Here is a 9,149-nt window from a genome sequence, read left to right on the forward strand (position 1 = left end):
CACCTGGGTGGCTCAGTCGGTTAAGCCTCTGTCTCTTGGTTTTCAGCTTAGGTCATGATCTCACGGTTTCGTGAGTTCGAGCCCCACGTCGGGCTCTGCACTGACAGTGTGGAGGCTGCTTGGGATTCTCTTTCCCTTTCTCTCTCTGCCCTTCTCCTGCTCACGTGTTGTCTCTATCTCTCTCAATATAAATAAATAAACTTGAAAAAAAAAAAAAGGGAAATTGTGTGCATAGGGCAATGAGCTGCCTGTGGGTGAAGGTAAGGGTGAGGATGAATTATCAGGAGTATTATATCCCCTCCTGTCCTGAAAAACCAAAACACCATTAGTCCTACCCACTCCTACCTTCCAAACACCAACAAGGGTGTCTAGAATTCAAAGAATTCATGGCTTTTCCAACAAAAGGTTTTGTTTCAGAAAAGTAAAAACAAATCAACAGCATATAGGGTACTTGTTTACTACATTAAAGCTGATAATAATATGGTCCTAAATTTTTCTTACCACTTGATTTACCACTACCCACCCTGCATAAATCCCATATTTTAGTCAAACTGTTCTAGACTGGTAGTTCCCAAACTTTGTTATGCATCCAAATCATCTGGCAGGCCTACTGAACAGAGATTTCTGAGTCCCACCCCTAGAGTTGTTTAGTCATTAGGCCCAGAGTGGGGCCTGAGAATTTTCTTTTTTTTAAAAAATATTTTGTTTATTTTTTGAGAGAGAGCATAAGCAGGGAAGGGCAGAGAAAGAGAAGGGGACAGAGGACCTGAAGCTGGCTCTGCACCGACAGGCTGGCAGCAGCGAGCCTGACATGGGGCTCGAACTCATGAAACGAACTATGAGATCATGACCTGAACTGAAGTAGGACACTCAACTGACTGAGCCACTCAGGCGCCCCAAGAATTTTCATTTCTAACTAGTTTCTAGGTGATGTTGATGCTGCTGCTCTGGGGACTACAGTTAGAGAACTAATGGTCTAGAATTATCCTCTTTATCTACACAATATTTTTCCTTCTTATAATGGTGCCTTTGCACATTTAGAGTACTATCTGGAAGGCAATCAACTTATTTAGTACTAGACATGCCAATAGATTTTTAGGCTACAACGGTGAACCAAAAACAACAACAACAACAACAACAAAACAAAAAACAACTGAGGTTCTATCCTCCTGGAACTTACATTCTAGGAGTCAGACAGGCAATCAAGCAATCATTAAGAGAATTATAGTCTATGGATAGTGCTCTGAAGGAAATAAACAGGGTTATACGACAACAACTAATTAAGAGTAGGAAGTATATGAACATATCTTGGATACCTGATCACCATCCATTCTCCCCGTTTTCCATGCTTACACTTATCATGAATTTTTCAGCAACGTTGGGTGGATGGGATTGACCCCATCCATAGCTCATAAGTGGACTCTAACTGGCTTAAACCAATTAGCACAGCAATCTTCCTGGTCCCAATGGTGTGATAGATGCTGTGGTGCCCAGTTCAGATGTCCTTTGCCAGGCAGCACACATATCCCCCAGGTGCTGTATTGACTGCTAAAGGCACACACCTGCCCTTTGTCTCCAGAGAATTCATTGCCCTGGCTGATGGGATCTGCCCAACCTGGGAGCAGTCCTCAGCCAACAAATGAATGATACATAGACACAAAAAGCTACATTACCCTTGGGGTGCCTGGATGGCTCAGTGGGTTAAGTGATCGACTTCAGCTCAGGTCATGATCTCATGGTTCATGGGTCTGAGCCCCACACAGGGCTCCGTGCTAACAGTTCAGGGCCTGGAGCTTCAGGTTCTGTGTCTCCCTCTCTCTCTGCCTGCACCCCACCCCCTTTGATACTCTGTCGCTCTCTCTCAAAAATAAAGAAACACTAAAAAAAAAAAAAAAAGCTACATTATCCTTGCATTGTGGTTTATGGTCCCTCTGTGCATCACGCCAAGGCTAGAATTGACCTGAGATTCTTAATTCTTCAGTATCTTTCCCTTCCTTATCCTGTTCCACTCTCTCCCTCACAAATATGTGAGGAAGGGAGGAAGGAAGGACTTTAATAGTCATCATACTGCACATTAGGTCTCCAAAACTTAATCACCTTATAACAAAGTTTGTATTCTGACCAGCATTTCCCCACCTCTCCCACCCTCCAGCCCCAGATAACCAGCACTCTACTCTCTGTCTGAGTCTGACTTACTTAGACTCTACATCTAAGTGAGATCATGCAGTATTTGTCTTTGTCTGGTTTATTTCATTCAGTAGAACATCCTCCAAAATCATCTATGTTGTCGCAAATGGCAAGATGTCCTTTTTTTAAAATGTAATTTTTATTTTAAAGATTTTACTTTTTTTTAAGTAATATTTACATCTATATCAAGAGCTCATCTTTACATGAGATCAAGAGCCACATGCTCCATTGACTGAGCCAGCCAGGTGCCCCCCAGATGTCCTTTTTTAAGACTGAATAATAGTCTACATCTTCTTTATCCATTCATCCACTGACAGATATGTAGACTGTTTCCATACGTTGGCTACCTGAATGACACTGCAATGAACGTGGGAGTGCAGGTACCTTTTCAAGATAGTGATTTCATTCCCTTTGGATATATACACAGAATTAGGATTGCTGGCTTATATGGTAGTTCTTCTTTTAATTTTTTGAGGAAACTCTGTACAGTTTTCCATAATGACTGTATAAATTTACACTCTCACCAACTATGTTTAAGTGTTCTCTTTTCTCCACATGCTCAACACCACTTGTTATCTTTTTACTTTTATAATAGCCATCCTAATAGGTGCAACATGATATCTCATTGTGGTTTTGATTTGTATTTCCATGATGATTAGTGATGTTGAGCATCTTTTCATGTACCTGTTGTCCATTTGTATGTCTTTTGGAAAAATGCCTGTTCAGGCCCTTTGACCAGTTTTTAGTCAGGTTATTTGTTTTGTTGTTGTTGTTGTTGTTGTTGTTGTTGTTGTTTCCTGCTGAGTTGTTTGAATTCCTTACATATTTTGGATATTAACCTCTTAGCAGATACATGATTTGCAAATATTTCCCCCAATTCTGTAAGTTGCCTTTTCATTTCATTGATTGTTTCCCTTGCTGTGCAGAAACTTTTTAGTTTGATGTAGTCCCACTTGTTTATTTTTGCTTTAGTTGCCTGTGCTTTTGGTGTCAAATCGAAAAAAAATCATTGCCAAAATAAATGCTAAGGGGTTTCCTCCCATGTTCTCTTCTAGGAGTTTTATACTTCTAGATCTCACATTGATGTTTTTAATCCATTTGAATTAATTTTTGTGTATGGTGTTAGAAAATGGTCCAGTTTCATTCTTTTGCATGTGTGTATTCAGTCTTCCTGACACAATTAACTGTAGAGACTATCCTCTCCCTATTGTGTATTCTTAGCACCTTTGTTGAAGATTAGTTGACTGTGTATGAGTGGGTTTATTTCTGGGCTCTTGATTCTCTTCAATTAATCTATGTATCTGTTTTTATGCCTGTACCATGCTGGATTCTTTTTAATTTTTTTAAATTGTTTTTAGTGTTTACTTATTTTTTAGAGAGAGAGAGACAGAGAGAGAACACGCAAGCAGGGGAGGGGCAGATAGAGACAGAGACACAGAATCTGAAGCAGGCACCAGGCTCAGCGCTGTCAGCACAGAGCCTGACACGAGGCTCTAACTCACAAGCCATGAGATCATGACTTGAGCCCAAGTCAGACACTTAACTAACTAAGCCACCCAGATGCCCCATACCATGCTGTTTTGATAACTATAATTTGTAACATAATTTGAACTCAGGAAGTATGATGCCTCTAGCTTTGTTTTTCTTGCCCAAGATTGCTTTAACTATTTGGATTTTTTTTTATGGCTTCATATAAATTTTATGATTGTTTCTCATATTTTTGTGAAAAAATGCCATTAAAATTTTGAGAGGAAATACATTGAATCTGTAGACCACTTGGGTTGCATGAACATTTTAACAAAATTGATACTTGCAATGCATGAAAATGGGATAAGTTCCCGTTCATTGTGTCTTCTTTGATTTCTTTCATCAGTGTTTTATAGTTTTCAGTGTACAGATCCTTCACCTTCTTGGTTAAACTTATTCCTCAGTATGTTATTCTTTTTGATGTTATTATAAATGGGATTGTCTTCTTAATGTCTTTTTAAGATAGTTTATGGTTGCTGTATAGAATGTAACTGATTTTTCTATGTTTTTATATCTTGCAGCTTTACCGAATTTATTAGTTTTAACAGTTTTTTGATGGAGTCTCTAGAGTCTTCTATATACAAGATTATGTCACCTGCAAACAGTGACAATTTTACTTCTTCCTTTCTGATTGGATGCTCTTTCTTTCTTTTTCTTTTTTTTCCTAACTGCTCTGACTAGGACTTTGAATACTATTTTAAATACAAGTGGCAAGAGTGGGCATCCTTGTCTTGTTTCTGATTTTAGAAAAAAAGCTTCCAGCTTTTCACTGTTGAATACATTAGCTGTTGGCTTGTCATATATGGCCTTTATGATGTTTAGATACATTACCTTACACCTAATACATTGACAGCTTTTATCATGGAAGGATGCTCAATTTTGTCAAATGCTTTTCCTCCATCTATTGAGATGATCGTATCATTTTTATCCTTTATGTTTAATATCACATTTATTGATTTGCATGTGTTGAACCATCCTTGCATCCCAGAGATAAATCCTACTTATCATGGTATATGATTCTTTTAATGTGCTGTTGATTTGGTTTGCTAGTATTTTGATGAGAATTTTTACATCTATGCTAATCAGGGATATTGGCCTGTAGTTTTCTTGTCATGTCTTTGTCTGTCTATCCGAGTAAAGCTGGCTTGTGAAATGTTTGGAAATATTCCCTTCTCTTCAGTTTTTTTTTGGAGAACTTTGAAAAAGACTGGTATTAATTTTTTTTTTTTAATGTTTGATAGAATTCACCAGTAAGCCCCTGTGGTCTTGAGTTTTTCTTCGTTGGGAGATTTTTGATTACTGATTCACTCTCCTTACTCATTACTAATCTGTTCAGATTTTCTACTTCTTCATGATTCAGTCTTAATAGGTTGTCTATTTCTAGGAATGTATCCATTTCCTCTAGGTTATCTTATGGCTTTGTTGGTGTATAATGCTTGCAGTAATCTCTAACAATCCTTTGCATTTCTGTAGCAAAAACTGTAATGTTTCTGCTTTTTTTTTCTGATTTAAGTCTTCTCTCTCTTTTTTGTTTAGTCTAGCTAAAGATTTGTCAACTTTGTTCCTCTTTTCAAGAAAAACAACTCTGAGTTTTGTTCTTTTCTATTGTTTTCTATTGTTTTTTTCTTTTGTATTGTTTTTCTAGTCTCTATTTCATTTCTAATCGGATCTTTGTTATTTCTGCTGCTAACTTAAGGCTTAGTTTGTTCTTTTTTTCCCCCTAGTTCCCTGAAGTTATTTAAGATCTTTCTTTTTTCTTAATTTGGTGTTTATCACTATAAACTTACCTCTTAGAAATGCTTTTACTGCTTCCCTCAAGTTTTGGTATGTTGTATTTCCATTTTCCTTTATTTCAAGATTTTTTTATTTCCCATTTGATGGCTTCTTTGATACATTGGTTGTTCAGGAGTATTTGTGAATTATTTAATTTCCACATATTTGTGAATTTCCTTTATTAGTGGTTGATAGTTTCTTATGTGGTCAGAAGATACTTGACACTTTATAGGTATTTCTTATAGAGCACTGACACATGCTAAAGACTCTGCTTTTGGAAAAATGGCCTAAGATAAACGAGCACAAGACCCATATAAGGACCATCAGAGTCAAGTTGTGTTTATCTTAGTACCCAGATGTTACATGAGTTGTTGACAGCCATTGGAAAGAAGAGAAGAATCAAGCCAACACTAAGGAAGCAGGGTGAAAAATAGAAGACAAATCTTGGTCATTTAGTTTAAACTATGGCTATGGTGTATTCTTAGGCCAGATCTATGACTGGTGATAGATAGATAGATAGATAGATAGATATGTGAGACAATAAATTACATTTTTATAATATAAGTCAATTAAGCTAGAATTACTGCAAGAAAAATTATCCCTAGTGATACACTGAGGTCATCAAAGAAGGTGACTATAAAAAGACATTTAGAATGACATTTAAAGCATGGGAAAGAGACAATCGTGCAAAGAGGCAGAAAAAGGAAAGGAGAAAATAACTACTGCAGAGACCATTTAGTGGGAATTTAGCAACTGGAGCAACTTAGAGGAGGCCAATGTGAGCAAGGTGGAAAAAGGTAGGACACAAGATTGGGAAGATGAGCAGAGACATCATAGGTCTTATGCAGGAAAGGTGAGTGGAACTCTAGTCAGCAAACCCTTACTCAAAGAAAAGACCTTCTCTTAACATCAAAAGATTGATCAATACTTCTTACTCAATAGTCTCCGGAGGCAAGGGAAACAAAAGCAAAAATGAACTATTGGGCCCTCATCAAGATAAAAAGCTTCTGCACAGCAAAGGAAACAATCAGCAAAACTAAGAGGCAACCAACAGAATGGGAGAAGATATTTGCAAATGGCATATCAGATAAAGGGCTAGTATCCAAAATCTATGAAGAACTTATCAAGCTCAACACCTGGAAAAACAAATAATCCAGTGAAGAAATGGGCAAAAGACATGAATAGACACTTTTCCAAAAAAGACATCCAGATGGCTAACAGACACATGAAAAAATGCTCAGCACCACTCATCATCAGGGAAATACAAATCAAAACCTCCATGAGATACCGCCTCACATCTGTCAGAATGGGTAACATTAACAACTCAGGCAACAACAGATGTTGGCGAGGATGCAGAGAAAGAGGATCTCTTTTGCACTGCTAATGGGAATCAAACTGGTGCATCTGCTCTAGAAAACTGTATGGAGGTTCCTCAAAAAAGTAAAAATAGAACTACCCTACGACCCAGCAATTGCACTACTAGGTATTTATCCAAGGGATACAGGTATGCTGTTTCGAAGGGGCACATGCACCCCAATATTTATAGCAGTGCTATTGACAATAGCCAAAGTATGGTAAGAGCCCAAATGTCGATGAACGGATAAAGAAGATGTGGTATATATATATATATATATATATATATATATATATATATATAATGGAGTATTACTTGGCAATCAAAAAGAGGGTGGGAGGAATGGGCTAAATGGGTAAAGGGCATTAAAGAAGACACTTTGTTGGGATGAGCATTGGGTGTTATACATAGGGGATGAATCACTGGAATCTACTCTTGAAATCATTATTGCACTATATGCTGACTAACTTGGATGTAAATTAAAAAATAAATATTTTTTTTAAAAAAGGACTGATGAATGATTTTACATTTAGAGAGTTTAGGTGAAAATTTTATGTTGAAAGTAAATATGACTCATTTTTTATGATTCCCCATTTTAAAGTTTTCAATTAAGCAACTACCCATTGCAGATCTCATCAGTTCAGAGCATTGTTACTCTATCCTATCATATGCATGTACTATAACCTATTTAACCTTATTGATTGTTGCCAGTGTTTCATTTAATTAACAGTGCTGCAGTGAATGACCTTGTACATACACCTTTGCAGTTATTGGAGTAAACCTGTAATTTTATAAACATACAATTTCTGAATCACAAAGAAGCCACATTCCCATTTTAAATAAATGTTGCCAATTTATTTCTAAAATTATACACTAATTTATACTCCATTTACAACAAAACTTACTGGACATTTTGTCAGTTAAAAAAATACATTTTCCAATCAAATAGGCCAAAAAAATGCTTTCATTTACATTTCTTTAATTATTGAAGTGTATTTTTATTTGCATTTGTAATTTTTCTCTTATAAATACACAATTCATGTCTCTTTAAACTTTTGTTCAGTTATCTTTTTATAGACTTGTAAAATTTCTTTGGATATTATAAATATCAGCCCTTTATTTTCCATATGTGATTTAAATATTTTTCCCATTGTCATTGGTCTTTGACTTTGTTTATGGTGTGTTTTAGATTTTTATGTAGTGAAAATCACTCTTTTAAAAATGCCTTTAGGTTATTTTTTCATGCTTGGAAAAGACTTTATGGCATACCTCAGAGATAATGTAGGTTCAGTTCCAGACCACTGCAATAAAGCAAATATCACAACAAAGTGAGTCAAATGAATATTTTCGTTTTTCAGTAAAAGTTAGGTTTATACTACACTGTAGTCTACTAAGTATGCAATAGCATTATGTTTAAAAAAACAATGTACATACCTTAATTTATAAATAATTTCTTAAAAAATTAAGTACATAAGAAATACTTTCTTGCTAAAAAATGCTAACCATCATCTGAGCTTTCAGTGAGTTTTAATCTTTTTGCTGGTGGAGGGTCTTTCCTCCGTGTTGGTGACTGCTGACTGCTGACTGCTCAGGTTGCTGAAGGATGGGGTGGCTGTGGCAATTTCTTTTTTTTTTTAATTTTCAAAAACTACTTAAAAATACGGAACGCTTCACAAATGTGCGTGTCGTCCTTACGCAGGGGCCATGCTAATCTTCTCTGTATCTTTCCAATTTTACTACATGTGCTGCCAGAGCAAGCACTGGCCGTGGCAATTTCTTAAAATAATACAGTAATGAAGTTTGTCACTTGGTTGGCCCTTCCTCGCCAACGATTTCTCCATAACATGCAATGCTGCCTGGTTGCATTTTACTCACAGAACTTCTTTCAAAATTGGAGTTCTCTCAAACCCTGCTGCTGGTTTATCAACTAAGTTCTAAATCCTTGGTTGTTGTTGTTTCCACAATCTTCACAGTATCTTCAACAGAAGATTCTACCTCAAGAAACCACTGTCTTTGCTCCTCCACAAGCAACAACTCCTCACTTGTTAACGTTGTATCACGAGATTACATCTGCAGTTACTCCTTCCACTGAAGTCTTGAACCCCTCAAAGTTATCCATGAGGGTTAGAATCGACTCTTCCAAATTCCTGTTAATGTTGATGTTTTGACCTTTTCCCATGAATCACAAATGGTGTCCAGAGTGGTAAATCCCTTCCAGAAGGTTTTACAATTTACTTTACCCGGATCCATCAGAGGAATCACTGTCTATGGCAGCTGTAGCCTGATGAAATGTATTTCTTAAATAATA

The 9,149-nt window shown here is 36.6% G+C and overlaps 1 non-coding gene across 1 annotated transcript; it reads right to left on the minus strand.

Annotated features, from left to right (window-relative positions):
* Nucleotides 1-8,495: 8,495 nt before the first annotated feature.
* On the minus strand, nt 8,496-8,602 carry LOC124509078 (U6 spliceosomal RNA). Its single transcript, XR_006961416.1, has one exon. It is a non-coding gene; the product is annotated as a U6 spliceosomal RNA (small nuclear RNA).
* Between the last annotated feature and the right edge of the window lie 547 nt (nt 8,603-9,149).

This window comes from Lynx rufus, unplaced genomic scaffold, assembly GCF_022079265.1.
Source record: "Lynx rufus isolate CCGP_SWC_20201006 ecotype Redwood Valley unplaced genomic scaffold, mLynRuf1.p SCAF_13, whole genome shotgun sequence".
Taxonomy (NCBI): Eukaryota; Metazoa; Chordata; class Mammalia; order Carnivora; family Felidae; genus Lynx; species Lynx rufus.